The 21,021-nt window shown below is 36.9% G+C and overlaps 1 long non-coding RNA gene across 1 annotated transcript; it reads right to left on the bottom strand.

The window, feature by feature from the left end:
* Positions 1-7,100: 7,100 nt before the first annotated feature.
* On the bottom strand, positions 7,101-8,678 carry LOC118762541. Its single transcript, XR_004998295.1, has 3 exons — positions 8,668-8,678; positions 7,703-7,712; positions 7,101-7,217 (listed from the first exon to the last, which is right to left on the bottom strand). It is a non-coding gene; the product is annotated as an uncharacterized LOC118762541 (long non-coding RNA).
* Positions 8,679-21,021: the final 12,343 nt, after the last annotated feature.

Below are 21,021 nucleotides of genomic sequence, written 5' to 3'. Positions count from 1 at the left end.
AACTAAAATATAACACAGTGGAAATGAAATTTCGGTTAATATAGGGCGTAACAAATATCAGAAAATCAAAAAAAAAATGTGTGTAATAGGTGTAAAACAACTTCCTATGAACGAATATGAAAAAAAAAATTCGCGCACGCGAAAGGGGGGTGGGGGAGAGGCCTCGGAAAATTCACATCGGGAAGTTCCGAAAGCGTCTGAGGAGCTGACCCGGGCACCAAAACAAAAAAAAAATAGTGTAATATGTGTAAAACAACTTGCTCTAAACGAATATGACAAAAAAAAATGCGCTCTCGCGAAAGAGGGGTGGGGGAGAGGCCTCGGAATATTTATATCGGGAATTTCCGAAAGCGTCTGAACCGGGCACAAAAACAAAAACAAAAACAGCGTAATAGGTGTAAAACAACTTGCTCTAAACGACTATCATGAAAAAAATGCGCGCTCGCGAAAGGGGGAGATGTCGGACATGCACCCCATCTTTTTCGTTTTTTAGCACACGTTTCCGTCGATTTCCGTAAAAAACTTTTATTTTTTTACATATGCTAACCAACCACATCGTTCCGGGTTCAGTCCCACTGCGTGGCATCTTGGGCAAGTGTCTTCTGCTATAGCCTCGGGCCGACCAATGCCTTGTGAGTGGATTTGGTAGACGGAAACTGTCGTATATATGTATATATATATATGTGTGTATATGTTTGTGTGTCTGTGTTTGTCCCCCTAGCATTGCTTGACAACCGATGCTGGTGTGTTTACGTCCCCGTCACTTAGCGGTTCGGCAAAAGAGACCGATAGAATAAGTACTGGGCTTACAAAGAATAAGTCCCGGGGTCGATTTGCTCGACTAAAGGCGGTGCTCCAGCATGGCCGCAGTCAAATGACTGAAACAAGTAAAAGAGTAAAGAGTATGGCTTTGCGGGAATATTTGAAGTAATGAGAGCGAAAGAGACTAAGAGGAAGCGATTTTATGACGAGGGAATTTCTTTTTGAAGTCCCCGTGTGTGTGTTTGATGGGGTGTGGGAGACAAACAGTATGTTGTGTAAGTGAAGTGCTTCTGTTAGTGTGTGCGAAGAGACAAAGAGAGTAATGTGTGAAAGAGAGAGATAACTGAAATTTTTTACTCGGTGTATGTGTATATGTATGTGTGTGTGTGTATGTATCTATGTATGTGTGTGTGTGTAAGTATGTGTGTGTGTATGGCCGATTCAGTGTAATTTTTTACTCGGTGTATGTGTATATGTATGTCTGCATGTATGTGTGTGTGTGTATGTATCTATGTATGTGTGTGTGTATGTGTGTGTATGTATGTATGTATGTATGTATGGCCGATTCAGTGTTTACATTTTTTACGGAAATTGACGGAAACGTGTGCTACGACAAACGAAACATTGCCTTTTTTTTAGTACTCTTTCACTTGTTTCTGTCATTTGACTGTGGCCATGCTGGAGCACCCCCTTTAGTCGAGAAAATCGACCACAGAACTTATTCTTTGTAAGCCTAGTACTTATTCTATCGGTCTATTTGTCGAACCGCTAAGTTACGGGGACGTAAACACACCAGCATCGGTTGTCAAGCGATGTTTGGGGGGACAAACACAGACACACAAACACATTATATATATATATATATATATATATATACGACGGGCTTCTTTCAGTTTCTGTCTACCAAATCCACTCACAAGGCTTTGGTCGGCCCAAGGCTATGGTAGAAGACACTAGTCCAAGGTGCCACGCTATGAGACTGAACCCAGAACCATGTGGTTGGTAAGCAAGCTACTCAGTACACACTCACTCCTGCGCCTATAGTAGGGTATAATTTGAGGAAGAATTGGCTGCTATTTCTAGCAGGCTGAGCGACAGTGTAGAAACTCCTTCGTTCACGTGATATTAATTTTTGCTCTTTTTTATTAGAAAAATTAATTATTTAAGCTTGGCTGCTTTATGTGAACTTAGTTTGATATCTTAGTGTTTTGGGGATTATCAACTTTGTGTTTAGGTTAAAAAATAATATTAGTATTAATATGATATAATACAGCCATGGATCTTTTCTGTTTGGCTGCCAATTTTCAATCTTTTTCATTTCTCTGGTTCAAAGTTTCCCTTTTCCATTCCTCTAAATAGAACAGTTACTTCTGTCACTCCTCAAATCCCTCCAACTACCAATGATGGCAGGAACATGTCCTATAAAGAAAACATGTATCTGACTTCGTCGCTCTCCGTAATTAATGTCTTCAGTGACTGCAACGGTCATATCACTTCTTGGTTCTTGCATGCCGGAATGTGTCTAGTATGTGGATCTTCTGGGGTGGACTATCTGTCTATAGGCTCCATGTGTCTTTTGCTTTTCGGATTGGAGGTTTCCTGTCAGCATCATCCCTGCGTGTGGTGATGGAGCTCTCTTTGACTCATACTGTATTATCCTACACTTTTCCTCCGAAACATCAACGATGTCACCTCCAACAACGCCTAGTCCTAGCAGATGACACCTTCATTCTAATTTTCCCCATCTACATGCAATCTAGACTCCCAACACCAAATTTGCACATCCTCTATGAACAGAAACCTCGAAAACATTCTCCAGTTATGCAATCTTGTCTCCTTCAACAGCACAGGCACATTCACTCATATACCAATCAAACAATATTATACTCCAATTCCCCTAAAACATGAACTAGAATCTTCAAAATTGCTACAACTAGGCCTCACTGTAATTGAGAATCAACAGTGTCAATTTCAACGGTTTCAGGGAATTTGCAGTGGCCATAACTACTGCCTGTTCTTCCGTGCAATTAAAGATATAAAATTTAAGCTCATATATGACGAAAATGATCCCAAAGTGTAGTCGAACCTGAGTTTTCTTGTCCTGTATATTAAGCATATTGATATAAATAAGAGGCTTCTATGTATTTAGAGTTTCGCTTATATGGATTTTATAAATGGAATTCAAGTTAGTTTTCACCATTGTTCTGAAATATTAATCTTTCCAAGATTTGTGCTAAATTTTTCGGTAGATTTTAATAATTCAAAAAAGGAAGGATGGATACTGTAGCGGTGATTCAAAACTTAATCGCGAGATACTCGGTCTGACTCCACAGGTGAACCATCGACCATAGGTTCACGTGAATGGTCTATTAATTGACCAATCAGCGTGAGGCTGTGGCGTGATATGGTTTTCTCGAACGTTCTAGACTTTGGCTTCTGGTCCCCTATAAAAACCGTTTGGCGTGTAGCTTAAAGCAAAACTGCCAACGGACCTCTTTCGCCATGGATATTTGCACACTTGACTTAGTATGTTTTGGACCAACTTCATGTTGCTCACACAGATAGCTTTCTATAATTTCAGGACAGTCTGTTTCTCTTCCATCCGGCAATTATTAATATTGTTCTTTGTAAATAGCCAACACCAAATATCTTTATGTTCAACAATAAATATTTCACCTGAATGTTCACAAGTTTACTTTAGTTATTATCCACGCAACCATCAAAATATATCTTCATTTCTCCACTACCCAAGCGACAAGCAGCCATTGAGAGTACCATTTTTCCGTTTCAAATTATTTTCGACCCAAACAAAGCGTGCTAAATTTAAAAAGTTAGATGTTTAAATATGTATGTATGTATGTATGTATGTATGTATGTATGTATGTATGTATGTATGTATGTATGTATGTATGTATGTATGTATGTATGTATGTATGTATGTATGTATGTATGTATGTATGTATGTATGTATGTATGTATGTATGTATGTATGTATGTATGTATGTATGTATGTATGTATGTATGTATGTAGGTAGGTAGGTAGGTAGGTAGGTAGGTAGGTTACTTGGTGAGTAGATGCAATCGTTATATTGTGCCCAATCTGTTTAAGCCAGGGTTTCTCAATCATTTTTATCTATGGACCTCTTATGGTCCCCTTTTATCTATGGACCCTTAAAATACTATTGTGGATCTCCAATTTACTATTTTGTTGCGTGGACCCACTAGCATAGCTGGTGGGCGGGGCGGTAGTAGTGGTCAGCTCCGGGCTGCACATTCAAAGGGGCGGTACTTTTGGGTCTGCTGTAGGCAATATGTTTTTTATTTATTTTTTTTTGTGGGGTCCGGGGCGGCAAATGGAAGGGCTACCCCGGACAGCACACACTCTAGATACGTTAGTGCGTGGACCCTGATTGAGAACAACTGATTTAAGCGCTGTAAGTATTTATACACTGAACAATGAAGAGAAAATAATTCCATTACGACTGTATAGAACAGAGATTTTACAAGATAGAGTTTATGAACGGTCTAACTACAAATCGAAGCCTTGGTTTACAGGAAACTACACTGTCATTGTTATGTTTGGAGTTTATTGAATGTCGAAACAACACCACCAATCCATGCTTCTCGATATTCTCCAACACTATTCCTGATATGCCTGTGCACTCTTTCTTCGTTATGGTTCTTTTATTTTTTTCACTTTTACTTACTGTTCTCTTTTCTGTCGTTTTGAGTGTGTGTGTGTGTGTGTGAGTGTTTTTTTTTTTCTGGCTTTTGGCTTTCGTTATTTTCTTTACTTGACTTGCTACTGCTCCCTGTCCCACATTTACCTTTTACCAATGAATTGTAGTGCACCTGAGCACTGTATATCAGCTGTTCATCAACCTTTTTTTGCCCAGATCGGCGGATCACTCGCATAACAAACCACAATAAAATGCGTAATATATAATTTAAAATTATTATAATGAAGAAATATCCTACGGACTGCGATAGTCAATAAAACATAAATGAAATTTTAAAAGGTTCTTCTTTCTACCAATGGGGATCTCAAGATTTGTGACAATGAAAAACAACTCTATTTTGTAAATACTTTAGTTATTCCCCCTTGAATTTAAATTTGTCTTCGCTATTTTTTAATACGTGTTTATTAAAAGCGAGATAATCACTTTTAATAAAATCTAATAGAAATTTATTTTGTAGAAATTATATCATTTTCATAATAATAACTTATTATATGCTTCTTTTTTTTTTACGCGACTTAATTTTCTTCGCTTCATTTAAAGCATTATCAAAATTAGGGTGACGAGAAGTGAAGGGCCCACAGTTTGTTGAAAAATTGCATAAGAGTTCTGCCACAGATAAACTAAGGAATTACTGGTTTAAATCATATGAATTTATACAGACGAAAAATCTGAAGGAAAATATATCAAATTTCTGGTCCAATTCCAGTGGTGTAGAAGCATTACGCTATGCCTCAAAACATGACACTTCGGACACCTTATGTTAGTGATAGTAAATAATAAAATAAATAAACGTTTTTTTAATTATATTTTAGTCACAAGAGTGGGCAGGACCTATAGTTTTTAAATCTTCTTTTCAGACATCCTTCTGTTTTTTTAGTTCCAGACCAGTTCTGATCAAGAGGATTTATGATCAAATACATTTCAGACATAACCATCCATCGTTTTCCATTTTTCCTTCAGATATTGTAGTATGGTGCAAATTAAAAAAAAAAGAAAAAAAAGAAAGAATAATAATAGTAATAATAATCCTTTCTACTATAGGCACACAGCTTGGAACTTGTGGGGAGGGGTACAGTCGATTATGACTCCAGTGCTTAACTAGTACTTATTTTATCGACCCTGAAAGGATGAAAGGCAAAGTCAAACTCAGTGGAGTTTGTAGAACTGAAATAATAATAATAATAATTTCTTTTATTTGCCATCAGGGCAAAAATTGAGGGGACAATACAAACACAGACATAAAGTCTGGTGGTTTACATATAATGGAATGATAAAATAAAAAGCATACATTCTATACATTAGAAGAAGGGAAGTATACATAGTATACAACTCTAGAAAAAGAAGGAAGAAAAAATAATAGAAATGGGGTTCCCTTGATACAGGAGGACCTCTAGGGATAATCAAGGAACCCCCACCATCCAAGATCACCCTGAATACCAATGACGAGAGCCCTCTCCAACTCCTTTCTTCCAACTCACAGGTCTACACTGAGAGTGATACCATCCACTCTTGCTATTTTCACAACTTTCACCCACCTTTTCGTAAATTCACTCAAGGACAGCATCTCCCTCTCCTTCCTCACTTTCCTTTTCAAGTGAAACTTGAAAAAGTTAGTGAAACTTGAAAAAAATCAGGCAGGCAAGGCAGTTTTCATTTACCTGGTGGCTGTGGTGAAAGAGGTTGTCTGGTGAACAAGACTGAAAGGAATGAGGACAGAAACCCATTCCTCTCCAACGTTCTGATCAAAATATGGAACGTGCTTGCAAATGCAAGTGGTCTGTTGATTTGAACAAAAAGGCAATAAAGTGCCATGAACAAACCTTGCTAGACATATCTTGATTCAACAGGGCATATCTTGATGCAAAATACCAAATAAAAAAGAAAGGGTTCAAATCTGTTATCGAAACCTTAAAACAATGTGTGCGGGCAAAAACATTATGCTATGCTACACTGATCACATATGACAGTTCCAGCAAAACAGGTTATTTTCAAATAATGAGAGGCAGTTTTTTAAGAGCTTAGGCAGAGATACAAAGGATAACATTCCTCCTGAAGCAGAAGAAACCTGCCAATTTTGGAATACCATCTGGAGCAAGATGTTTCCCACAACCATGATGCTGAATGAACTCATTCTGTGAGATTGAAATTCCATTGCCTGGAGTCTCCACAACAGGACCAGCGTATATATAACAATGGAAGATATAACTGCAGAATGTGTGGGAAGAGGGTCGAAAGCGTGACTCACATTGTTAGTGCTTGTGAAAGTATTGCATAGAAAGAGTACAAGTGAAGACATGACAAGGTTGCCCAAAACCTTCACTGGCTACTATGCAACATGAGGTAATGGGTGTTTGGTACCAACATACACCAGAAAAGGTAATGGTCAGAAAGAGAAAGGCAAAATTCCACTGAGACTTTGACTTCCAAACAGACAAGGTGTTAGAGCTGGATATAGTAACCTTTCGGAGGGACAAACAAGAATGCCTAATAATTGACATGGCAGTACCAAGAGATCAACATACTATCATGAAAGAAAGAGAAAAGATTGATAAATATGGAAACCTGAAAATTAAGATAACCAAGATGTGGCTTCTGCAAGAGTCAAACACAAAGGTTGTCCCTGTTGTCATTGAAGCATTGGTTTCAATACTACCCAACCTGAAGAAATATCTGGAAACTTTAGAAGTATCCTACAATCTAGGTGTATTGCAAAAACTGGCTTTTTCTACTATAGGCACAAAGCCTGAAATTTAGGAGTAGGGGATATTCTATTACATTGACTCCAGTGTCTGAGTGATTCTTATTTTATCAACCCTCAGAACCACAAAAAATTGTTCTCATGAGTATTGTTCACATTCTAAGAAAATAACTGTCAACCTGAAAATACCTGATTCTCTTAAAATTCTTTCAAAGTCAAAATATTATAAATTTAACAGAATCTTAGTTCTTAACATGTAGTTCCAATAATATATCACTGTCAATCATAGCTAACACCCATAGTAAACCATCCCACTGGCTCTTACTTGAAGTCTTTGGGTGAACCTTGGAATGGTTCATATAAAACAAAGCAACAACACGATAATAATAATAATAATAATAATAATAATAATAAAAATAATAATAATAAATGCCCTGATGCAGTACCAGGCAGTGGCTCTCATGGCTTCTGATCTTAACCGATTGGAAGTGTTATCATGTACATTGTTTTGCCTTGGTATAAAAGATGGGCTACAGCAAATATTCTGCTCAATACCACAGATTTGCTTGTCAGTTGTTTGACCTTAACCAGTTGAGCATGTCCCTTAGTGGCTGACGATATGTGCATCTCTGATCATGAGCAGAAGTAGTGGGGGAGCATCATAGCCATGTGTTGAGAGGGATTCTTTGGGGTTTGAATAATTAACCTCTGGAAACATGGGTGGTTCTTTCAACATCTTTAAACGACCCTTATTCAGGGACCGTTTGAGCGGGATGGGCTACTCAACCTGAAGAAAATTCTAACTGGGCCCCGCCTGCAAGGTCATGCGCTGTCTATCTTGATATGACATCACCATGTCACGCACATATGGTTGTGATGCATGTGCCTGGTGTACCCTTATCAGACGGGTAGTCATGATGGGTATATTGGGCTTCGTATATTGCACCCCAGTGTCACTTTGATGGCATGAACTGCTCTCTCACTCAATAATAATAATAATAATAATAATAATGGTTTTTAAATTTTGCTACAAGGGCAGCAATTTTGGGGGAGGGGATTAGTCGATTACATTGATCTCAGTGTTCAACTGGTACTTATTTTAGTGACCCCAAAAGGATGAAAGGTAATGTCGACCTTGGCGGAATTTGAACCCAGAACATAGCGACAGGTGAAATACCGCTAAGCATTTTGTCCGACGTGCCATGCCTTTAGGAGGGACAAGCAAAAGTGCCTAATAATTGACATGGTAGTGCCAAGAGATCAACATATTATCATGAAAGAGAAGAGGTCAACAAATATAGAGACCTGAAAACTGGGATTGCCAAAATGTGGCAGCTGTGAGAGTCAAACAAAGATTGTTCCTGTTGTTATCAGAGCATTGGGTTCAATACCCTACCAACCCGAAGAAACATCTTGACACTTTAGAAATACTCTACAACCTTGGTGTATTGTGAAAATCGGCTTTACTTGGAACTGCATGCATACTGAGTAAAGTACTGTCTGTCTGAGGTCCTTGTTGTGACTTGACAGAAAGTAGAAATCTTTAGTACACACAATATCTTCAATCAACAACATCACAATACTAGATATATGTGACATCTTCAATAATAATAATGGCAATTATAATAAGTAATAAGAAGAGTGTGATATGATTTGTAATAAATGGTGATTGAATCTGTTTATTGAACTGAACAATATTTCAGCAATATGTGTCTTCCTTGGGTTCAAAACGAAAACTGAAAATACACAGAAATGTAGAAATTCAAAATATGAACAGGGATATCTTGCATTCCTTTTTAGACAAAGTGACATCATCAGTTTTTGCTTTTTCATAACTGGTAACAAAGAAAAAGAAGAAAAGGAAGAAGAAGAAAGCAAGAAAGATAACATTCAGTCAACAACAACAACAACAACAATTAAACATCTGTTTTCCATGCTGGCATGAGTCAGATGGTTTGACAGGAGCTGGCTAGCCAGAAGACTGCACTAGGCTTCATTGTATGTTTTGGCACAGATTTTATGGCTGGATACCTTTCCTTATACCAGCCACTTTACAGAGTGACCTAGGTACTTTTTATGTAGCACCAGCACTGGTGGGGTCACCAAGTAATTCACAAAACAAAGATTCTTTGAGAGTTGGGGTATTGAAGGAGGTGGCCTTGTGCCAGGTGACGAGAGGTTAAAGTGTGACAGAGGGACAAAAACAGGAGTCATGCTGTGGCTGAGATACATGGTTACCTAAAGGGAGAGAGAGCAAGGAAAAGACGTGGTCAAGAATGAGATAGATAGATATATAGATAGATAGATAGATAGATAGATAGATAGATAGATAGATAGAGAAAAAGAGAGAGAGAGAGTGAAAGTGAGAATGCAAGAGAGGAAAGAATGGAAAAGAGTGGGTATATAGAAGAGGTAGAAGACCACAGGAAAGCAATGATACAGTGGGCAGGGTAGTGAGGACAGGATTGGAGAGTGAGAGATAAACATAAGCATAGTGCATGAAAAAGAGGAAATGTGAGGAAGAGAAGAGGAAATGTAGTTTGGTTTATTAGGGTAGGATATGTGAAATTTTTTTTTATTGTTACATGTGTGTAGAACACACAGCACTTCCAGAACTCAGTTTCACTGAAGTAAGCAGATTTTCTCAAGAACTTCATATTGCCAGACATCTCAGTCCATTGTCATCTCCTCCATGAGGCCCAACATCCTGAGATCAATCCTCACTACTTCATCCCATTTCCTCATGGGTCTCCCCCTTCCATGAGTGCCATCCACTTTAAGTGATTAGCACTTCTTTATACAGCTATCTTCATTCATATGCATCACATGTCCAAACCAATGTAGTCTTCTCGCTTCCATGTTACATTTGATTCCTCTTATGCCCAACTTTTCTCTCAGCACATTTGCACTTAGTTGTACATGCACACTGATCCTGCACATCCAATGGAGCAGACTAGCTTCATTCCTCTCTAACCTATGCATGTCTTCTGCATTCAGGGCCCACGTCTCACTAGAGTGCTCAGGTGCACTACAACATGGTGGAGAATGGTAAAAGAAGGGACAGAAAGTAGGAATAAGTCATACAAATGAAGATGGTCAGTAATGACAGCCAAAAGTACTAGCACAATACACAAAATAAACACAAAAAAGACAGAAAAGGGAACAGTAAAAGAGCTATAAAGAGACAAGGGTGCATAGATGCATCAGGAGAAAAGTTGGCAAATTTCAGAAAGCATGAAAATTTTGGAAGATGCAATGTCCTTCCATACTTCAACCATGGAAGTTTTTTCATTATTATTTTATTTTATAAGCATGTCCGCAAATGGTAGAGGTACTGAATTCAAAAAGGCAGCCAAAGTTGTTGGAAGGATGGTGGCTAATCTTGTGGCCTTCTACTAAATCAGCTGCTTGATGAGGAAACTTTATTATGTCAATGTCCAAAAAAGCAGGGCTTTCAAGATATGGTAATGGCTGAAGGAGGATATTTGTCTGGCTGCAAGTTTCAGGACAGCTTCCAATGGATCGGGCATGAGCATCCTATTTTGAGTAGAGGACTGCATGAGATTCGGTGCATCATAAGGTAGGCTACACTACTAAAAAATTCAAGGTAATATTTTTGTTGAAGGTACTTCAGCCATTTTTGCTACAGAAGACCATATGCATATGGCTTAGAAATGGGGAAAAGTTGATTTATTTTTCTTTTTGCCAAAAAGATATTTTTCTATATTTAAAAACATTAAAGCCTTGATATGTTATCACCAGTGACAGTGTGATTAACATATGCTGCTGCTATGATACATTATGGAATAAATAAAAGAAAAATATGAACATTTGAAAAATCAATGTTTTAAATATGAATTTCTGTCTGATCCATATATTGAAGGAAAATATTGAATATTTTCATAATCCATGCATCAAGATTTTACTATGACTATATTTTTTCATAGGTGCAAATTTATCAATCAGATCATTTCATTGATCACTGTTAAATTGAAAGATAATGTTGATATAAAAATGTACATAAAATGTAGTAAGACTTGTTTCTAATTTACTCATTTAGCTATACAAAAAAATGAAAAAAAAAAAAATGTTTCCTCTCCAGCATCAAAAAATGTTTCCTCTCCAGTAAGGTTTTGTTAATTCTACCTGACAACACGTCTTGTTAGAGTTGCTGAATTATTGGAAGTGTGAAAGCAGAAATTGAATGTTATATCAATAGATTTTATTCATTGATGTACTTCTCTGAGTAGAGATGCCAATTTAAAGTGCTTGGAAATTGGAAGGTTGCAAATTGACTCTGAGACATGTTGAAAATTAAATGGATGACTGGTGATAATGGACATTTTTATTTTTCTGACTGGTGTACCCACAATGCAACGAGCATTAACATGTAAGTTAAGTTAGCCAGATATTTAATGGTTATTCCTTTTCAACTCAAACTTCTCCAAACTGCTTTGAATGAGAGAATGAGTGAACAAGTGAAAACAAAATGAAAGAAGCACATTTTTAATAAACATCATTTCCTTCATGAAATTAGATGTGACATTCAGAATGCCAAACAGGCTACAATTTGCCCAGGACTGTTGTTATTGTTGTCTTGCCTCAAGGTGGCCCTGATCAAGCAGACTATGATCAAAAACATTCCAACCATGACAATCCCTTCTTTTTTCAGGTATAGTGAATCCTGGAATATTTTATCCAATATGAATAACAGGAGGATGTGATTTGAGGGAGAATTGGCTGCTAAGTCTAATAGCTAACCAAAAATCATACACAGTATGCTTGTGAACTTAGCTGCAGTAAATAACTAGGAAAAGGATGGGCTAATTACCACAGGTTTACTTGTTCTTGGCACATTGCATGAAGATCATGTTTCCAGAAGTACTCTTTTGATTCTATAAGTTACAGGATATCTTATGGATACTGAAGATTATCAAAAAATGAGAAATCCACCACACTTTTACAATTCTGAGATTAAAACCCATTGCTCTAGGGCTGATGAAATAACTGCATAGCTGTGTGGTCAAGAAGTTTGCTTATCAACTACATGGTTTCGAGTTCAGTTATACCTGTAGCACCTTGGCCAAGTGTCTTAGGCTGATCAATAACTTGTGAGTGAATTTGGTAGACAGAAACTGAGAGGAAGCCCATCATGTAGGTGTGTGTGTGAGTGTATGTGTGTGTGTATTTACATGTATGTGTGACTTAGCATATTAAAAGTTAGCACTGAAGATGATTTACCTAATCCTACGAAACAGTGCTCCAGCATGGCTGCAGTTCAATGACCAAAACAACTAAAAGGAAATACTTGGTCACTGGCAAATAAGTTTTCTGCTTAAAAAACACAAAAATCAATACTGTTGCATTTCCATTGAGAAAACTGTTCATTTCACTTAAAATTTTTAAGTTAAGAACAAGTTATTCTTTGATTTATTATCGTTTTCCAACTTCTGAACACTAAACATATTTAAGTTGTGAAATATTTTCTGAGTGTCTCTGATATTTTTGTTTCTTTATGCAAAGTAGATTTGTTTTTATTTGGTCATGTCATAATGAATTACTTGCAAAATCTACAGGATATTGTAGAAATGACTTTATTACTTTAAACATTTTGACACCAGCTTCGTAATTAGTATAGAAACTTTATTGCTTTCTCTCTTTATGATACCTTTAGTTTATTTTTTTCACAATTTATCCAAACTATAGATAAAAGGTCATTCAACATCTTATAACATTACTCACAAACAACAGGTTTTCTCCAGAAAAGACAAAAAACAATTAGAAAATATTCTTTTCTACTCTAGGCACAAGGCTCAAAATTTTTGGCGAGGGGGCCAGTTGATTAAATTTACCCCAGTACACAACTGGTACTTAATTTATTGACCCCGAAAAGATGAAAAGCAAAGTTGACCTCAGCAGAATTTGTACTCAGAATGAAATAACCATTAGAAAATATTAAAATAGAAAAAATGTTAACAAAAAGAATCTCACCCACTTAAATTGTCATTTGAATAATTTGTTTTGATCAATTATGATTTTTTTTGCTGTGTGTAGTACCATATTTTCTGGCATTCAAGTTGATGCAGTATATAGTGTAAACACGAAATGCAATTCAGACATTGTTAATATCTTGCCAAATCCTGCTGCATTTCACATGGAGGTTTTGGTCTTCCAAAGTCATCTTCATGTATAAGTTAATCTACCTATTTTGTCTGAAGAGTCTAACTTGAATGCTAGAAAATACAGTAATAAATTTCATGATGGGTGATGTAGCTAATTAAGACAGTTGAGAACCAATAGTAAATCTATTACAATATTTAGCTTCTTCCTTCTATGTTTTATGTTGAAATTCTGTTGGAAGCTATTTTACACTCCAGGTTACTAGTGTCGACAAAATAAATATTAGTAATATAACAGAGACTGTTCAGTAGATTATACTCTTTGTCCAACAATAACCAGTCAGTTACCATCTCTGATACCTTAATCAATTTCTCAGATACCTCTATTTCCACTGATCACCTTCATCTCTCCACATTCATCTTTTACAAATCTACTAATTCCAACTCATCTTAAAATTTCTCCTCCTCACACCCTATCTACACCAAATCATTTATCTTATTATCACAATTCCTCCATCTCTGGTGCATCTTCAGCTTAGACTAATTCTGAGGCAAAGTCCAACCAAATACTTCACTCCATTTTTGCATGGGGTCATTCCTACTCTGGTTAGGGTATTCAGCTTGTAAGGTTGTGAGTTCGATTCCTGGCAAAGTGTTGTGTCCTTGAGTAAGACACTTTATTTCACATTGCTCCAGTTCACTCACTTGGCAAAAGTGAATAATACCTGTCTTTCAAAGGGCCAGCCTTGTCACATTCTGTGTCATGCTGGATCTCCATGAGAACTATGTTAAGGGTACATGTGTCTGTGGACTGCTCAGCCACTTGCACATTAATTTCTCCTCTCCTTTTGGTGTGATCACAAACTAATCCTCCTTTGGTTAGTAGTTGTTTCAGCCCCAGCTATATCCAGCCTGGAACAGCCATTTGTTCTTGTTACAATATCCACCTGTAGTAACACTTCACTTTTTATTCCTAGTGTCACTACTGTGCATAGTCTTAGGTTTATTTTCCAACTTGTGGACCATTTCATCTATAGCTCCAGTAATATTACTTATTGCATAAAATGCCAACTTTGGGGATACATTGTATATAGGTAGGTGAAAGGGGCTGTGTGCTGGCATTTCAATTCAAATAATAATTGCTTGATGTGTAATGTAACAAACCCAAATGTCTTAAGCCTGTTAAAAACATTTCAATTCTATGGGCCATTCCTACCATACCCATTTTCAATGTTTGGTCCATTCTAACTCTGGAGGTACACCCATCCTTTGATTCCTTCCTGAACAACAATTCCATTTTATTTTGGAGGTGTTTCTTCCAGCTGGAGCTAACAATTGATTACTTTTTCTCTGTTTCCTTCTCTACATATACTCAAGTTGTTTGAGTCTTCCACTCACTTGTTCATGTGCATGCACTCGCACGTGCTCACATACACACACACACGTTAGCATATTTATCAACACTTATCTGAAACTGTTTACTCTCCTCCCATTTTCTTTTTGTGCATTACTGACATTTTCTCAACAATCATCTCTACTCACCACTCTCCTTTACTCAAAATCCACACCCCCAACAATCCACTTCTATCATCTATTACCATCATGACTCACTGAAACCCTACACATACATTTCTCCTTTTCTCTTTTTCTTAATTTCTTTCCTTTCAATCTTAGAAAAAGGTTTATGCTTGAAACATTGATAATTTCCCTTTTCTTTTTTTTTTTGTCTACACACCTTAAGATTCTGACTTTACTTTTATTTTTAATATACTTTTATTCCATTAGATTACTTTTGCTGACACAACCAACAACAGAGTCTTTGGATTCTGTATTTGATGAGTTGAAACAATATTAATGGAATGGGAAGGTGGAAATTAGGGAAGTATTTGGCTGAAAGTGTCTGTAAGAAGGCCATTGACATAAGAGAGCAATTCACAGAAATTACAGATTCTTGACAAATACCTGAGCAATAAAATAGTAGATGAAGAGCTCCTTTTAATGACACTGACATACAGGTAACAGTTATGATGATATTTATTCAAGAACTAGTTTTAAAAACTGTGAATTTGTTCAGGGTTTTATCCAGATTTGAATGAAAACTATCTAGAGTAGCAAAGGGCAACTGGAGTACAATGATTGACTTTTTAAAAATCACATAAAAATATGATGGTGGTTTAAGGTGTTGAAAAGGTATATTATCATCTACGGCATCTTAGATATTGTTGAATTGAAAGCTCAATCAGTCAGAACAGTTATTTGTTTTGTGAACAAAGTATACAGATATGTTCTGTGTTTTCAATGTTCCAGAACTGAAGCTTTTTTTTGGGGGGGGGGGATAAAGATGACACAGCTTGGGAGAAGTTGGAAAAGAGTTTAACAGTTTGGTTTTGGGGGTGAGGTGATGGATGGAATGTCACCTGGACCAGTGGGGTCTCCAACCACCAGGCTGCAGACCGCTACTGGGCCATGGACCGTATGATACTGGGCCACACAGAAGGAATAAGTTCTAAATTTTATTTCTGTTTTGTTGATCATCACAGTCTGTAGGATGTTTTATTTTCAAAAACCTACCACTTTTGTCTGAGCCTCTTTCCTGTCACAGGTTTCTGTATGCACCAATATCTTAAGCCCACTAGCTAACTGTAACAATAATAAAAGCATTTAATTCCTCCAGTGTGTGGGAATATTGTCTTGCATGAAACTGGTCCATGATGTAAAAAATGGTTGGTGTCCATTGATGCAGATCTTTTGTTTTGGTCTGAAGAAGTGGCGGTTTTGATGTGTTTGCTAAGTTTTGAAAAATTCTAACTAGAGTAAGCATTGAGAAAACACTTATTTGTGTGTGTGTGCATGCACACACCTGCCTGCGTGTGTTTGTGAATATAAACTGAGAGTCAAAGGTATTGCAGTTTGCTGTGGAGTCACTAGATATGTTGATTCTTTTATCTGCACAAATGTGTGATTTTTCTCTAATACTTCAACCATTGTACCGTTTTTCAAAGAAAATAGCTTTGCAGCATTAGGGTATCTTATTGGGACAACATTCTCTTCCTCTGATTCTTAACTCTTTAGCAGCTATAGCCACACATATGTTATCTGTCAAGTAACGGTTGTTGTGACACATATATCAGCTACTGAACAGCAGTCACGACTCAAGTGTTGTTGTGACTGCTGTTCAGTAGCTGACATATGTGTCACTACAATCATGGTTATCAAATAACTGTCACAGCCACACATATGTTTGTCTCTCACAAAAAACGCCACAGTGACATGTTGTTTTCCTAGAGCTAGGTTAAAACTTCATCCACTTTTTGTTGAAGACATTAAAGATGGATAGTATTGATTGCTATGACTAGACAGTGACCACTGCTATGACTAGAATTTTTTATCAGCTTAGGCAAAGCCACAATTGTCATTTAGCATATTTTGGGGATTTGAGGGATTTCATGAATTCAGATATTTAAAACTGGTATTGTTCATTACTTTGTGTGAAGAGCTTGTTCAAAAGAGGGTGGCAAAAGTACAAATTAGTTGAGGCAAATGAAATGACAAGGGTTTCTAGCGATCTTTTTTTTTTTAAATCAGTCAGAAATTGAATCCTAGTTTAAACACATTAATATTAATACTGGGTCTTTTAAATAAGGAAAGTAAAGTTAGCAGTGTTGAAAACCCTGAAGCCAATGTTCAATGCTCTATGTAAAATACAAAGTTGACCTTGGTGGATTTGAACTCAAAATGTAAAGAGTCAGAAGAAATACCGCAAAACATTGTGTCTGACATACTAACAATTCTGCCTGTTTATTATCTTTCAGTGTTCAGGTGTACTATAGCCCATCAGAAAAAGTTAAAAGAAGGGATAGAAAGCAGCAATAAGTGAAGTGAAGAAAGTCAGCTATGATAGCCAAAAGATAAAACACAAGATGGAAAAGAACCATAAAAAGGAAAGAGTGTATAAATACGTCACCAGTACTGTTGGCAAATTTCAGGAAGCATGGAATTTTTTAAGAATGCAGTGCCTTGACAGCTAATAACTGACACAGGTCATTTATTCTATGCTTCAACAATTCTGAGCATGTAAAACTGTTTCCAGAAGTCATGGGTGCTACACTAATTTTTGATTTAATAAGAATGCTAATGAGTGGTACTGATATTGAATTAAAAAAGGTGGCCAAAGTTGTTGCACTGATATGATGACTGAGGGCAAGTTAGCATATAATTTCAGATGGAACTTGAGTGTTTGACTAGTGACTAGACTCTGGTCATTGTATCTTTACTGAAGGTGGGGGGCGGGGTATGCATCCAAAGATTTAGGGGCTTTAAAACAAATGACCCTGATTTTAAAGTTGGTTGTAGGATATTTTTATGTAAGAATATCAAGATTATGGTATTATTGATAGAAACTATAATAATCCATGTTTACTACTACTACTACTACTACTACTACTACTACTACTACTACTATTACTACCACCACCACCACCACCACCACCACCATAGTCCTTCCTAATATAGGCACAATGCCAGAAATTTGTAGGGAGGGGGATAGTTGATTAAATCAACCCTAGTAATTATTTCATTATGTTTTATTGACCCTGGAATGATGAAATGCAAAGTTCACCTTGGTGAATTTGAACTCAGAATGTAAATACTACAATAATAATAATGACGATTTGTATTGATATTATTGTTATTCTTTATAATTTAGTGGGAGGGCTTAGTTGATTGATTAGGCACCATTATTTAACTGGTACTTTATTTTATCTGTTCTGAAAGGCTTAAAGGCAAAGTTGATCTCAGTGAAATTTGAACTTGGAATGTAAAATAACTGGAAAAAATAACATAAGGCATTTTGTCAGACACTCAAAAATCAACATCAGATGTAGCTATGGTCATTTGTTTATTTATATGGTGTACATAGGACTTAAACTCATTCCCATTTAAAAGAGATATGGAGTTTGTCAAAGGAGGTGAATATTGAGCAGGTCAAGTGACTATGAAGGAGCACTCCCCTCTCTTTCTTACTATGTAAAAAAAAACAAAGAAGGAACCTCCTCTTGGGAACAACTCTCACTAACACACACTACTATTTGCCTTTCTTGAATTTTACAGATTATACTAGAATGATAAATTCATTTGTCAATGCAAGCTTTGAGGCTTCTATTATTACAAACCATCAGAAGAGGTGAACCCTAATAAACTAGCAACAACAGCAGCAGTAGTTGAGGCAGTGGTAGTAATAGTAGTAGTAGTGGGGTGGGATTCTATAATGCTGGTGGTGGGAATAGTTGGTGTTGATGTAGCAGCAGTAGCAGAAGAGAGGGGTTTAGAAGCAAGAGAAATAGAGTGCTGGGGGTGTAGTATAATGATTTTAGTAGTAGTTGTAGTAGCAGCAGGGATAGAGAGTAATGTTTGGTGGTGGTTGTGGAAAGATTCTACTACCTGTTGCCATGAACAACATCCAAACCCTCCTATGATGACCCACATAGAAATGAGGACAACTTTTATACTTCTTGATTAATTCATTATATGTACTCAGTGTATAACTGGTACAAGTTAATTCTAATCAGATTAAAATTCTTCTCTATATAGTAAGCACTCTTACACTATTTTCAAGAGTGCCTTGAGAAGATCAAATCTTTCCTCCTGCAATGTAATCCAGGAAATATTCTGATAATGGGCGACTTTAACCTACCCTCTGTAGATTGGTCCACTAATATTGTTAGACCAAGAACCTTCACCTCAAGCTCAGACAAAGCAGTAGTGGAGTTACTTTTCAAATTTATGGATAATTTTTTCCTGTCACAACTTATCCATGAACCAACCAGAAACAACCAAAGTGTCTTGGATCTAGCGTTAAGCAATCATGCTAACAGTATCCATAACATCACAGTGGAAAGAACCCTCCTGTCTGATCATGACATAGTACTCTGTAACCTCAATCAATCTTCAGCATCCAAAAATTTGGCATAAATCACTAACTCCAGTGCATCCATTTGATAATATGAATTTATACAAGTCAAACTGGAGTGCGATCACTGAAGACTTATTGCAAGTGGGCTGGTCCTTCACTCTGGCTTCCTCTAATACCATAACAAACTCAAATGCATGGCACCTATTTGAAGACAGTCACCCACATGTGCTCAAAACATACGCCCTCACGCCTCATAAATAACAATAAATGCAGGATTCCAAAACAATGAAAAGCACTCATCAAGAGAATAAAAAACCTTCTCTCCCAGTTAGTCGTTACTATCTTTAAAAAAAAGGAATAAATTGCCCCCAGTAAACTATCATCCAATCTCACTCACCTCACATATCAAAATATTTGAGAGAGTGTTGAGATCAAGAATAACAGCTTTCCTAGAGCAAAAGCAAAATCATCTCAATTGCAACCAGCATGGCGTGGTGGGAGGGACTGTCTAACACAGCTCCTTCACCAATGCTGATGTCATATACCTTAATTTCAGCATGGTCTTTGACAGAGTCGACCTCAATACACTGTTAAGGAAACTATCCAATGCTGGAGTTGGTGGAAAGTTACTTCAATGGATTAAGTATTTCCTAACAAACAGGACCCAGCATGTTGTGGTTGATGGCATCCACTCAAGACCAGCAAAAGTCATCAATGGAATCCCACAGGGTACTGTGCTGGGTCCACTTCTTTTTATTGTCTATGTCAATGATATTGCAGATTCCATTGAACATAGCACCATTAAAATATTTGCAGATGACTCTAAACTTCAGAAAGTCATTAAGGGAGCATATGATTGAACAATGCTTCAATCAGATCTTTGTGCAGTAACCTAGTGGGTACAAAAAAAAAACAGTATGCAGTTGAACAAAGAAAAATTTGAGCTCATCCACTTTGGAAAAGAGGGCACACTCAAACAACCATATACACTACTGTCAGGAGACCTACTTGAACTGTTGGATAATATCAGAGACTTAGGTGTAATTGTCAGCAGCTACCTTAGCTGCAGTGTGCACATCAACAAAAATGTTGATGTTGCCCACAGAATGTGCTCATAGATCTTCAGAACTTTTCAATTTAGGTATCATAAAACCATCATCCTTCTCTTCACCACATTTGCTAGGTCCCACCTCAAATACTGCTGCCCATTGTGGTCTCCCTACAAAAAACAAGACATAATGAGGACCAAAGTGCCACAAAGATCAATCACTAAAAAAATAAATGGCATGATAGGACTTGATTATTGGGCTTGACTTAAACAGCTGAAGCTCTATTCTTTACAATACCATTGTGAGTGATACATTATTTGCACTATGTGGAAAATATTCCACCAATATTATCCAAATGATATCAGTATTATGTTTAGAATTCACCCAAGACTAGGACCCTGTGCAATGTGCCTCCTACAAATGTTGAGATCACATCACATAAGAACATTGTGACACAATTTCTTCAGTGCAAATGGTCCTGCTCTTTTCAATGTTATCCTGAAAGAAATTAAAGTAGAAAAAGACCCAACAACTTTCAAGTGGTACCTGGTAAAATTCCTCCAGGAAATATAGGATAAGCCACTTAAACCTGGATATGTCTCAGCCAACAACAACTCTCTGCTTGAGTGGTCCATGGTGTCCCAAAATAATTAATTAAAAGACTTTTCCAGGTGGTGCTATTGCATTAGTCATGTCCTGGGCTGATAATAGCCAAAACCAATCTAAGTTATCTAAGTTAAGT

Source organism: Octopus sinensis, linkage group LG3 (assembly GCF_006345805.1).
Source record: "Octopus sinensis linkage group LG3, ASM634580v1, whole genome shotgun sequence".
NCBI lineage: Eukaryota > Metazoa > Mollusca > Cephalopoda > Octopoda > Octopodidae > Octopus > Octopus sinensis.
The sequence above is the reverse complement of the archived record's forward strand: the minus strand, read 5'-3'. Positions and strand labels throughout refer to the sequence as shown.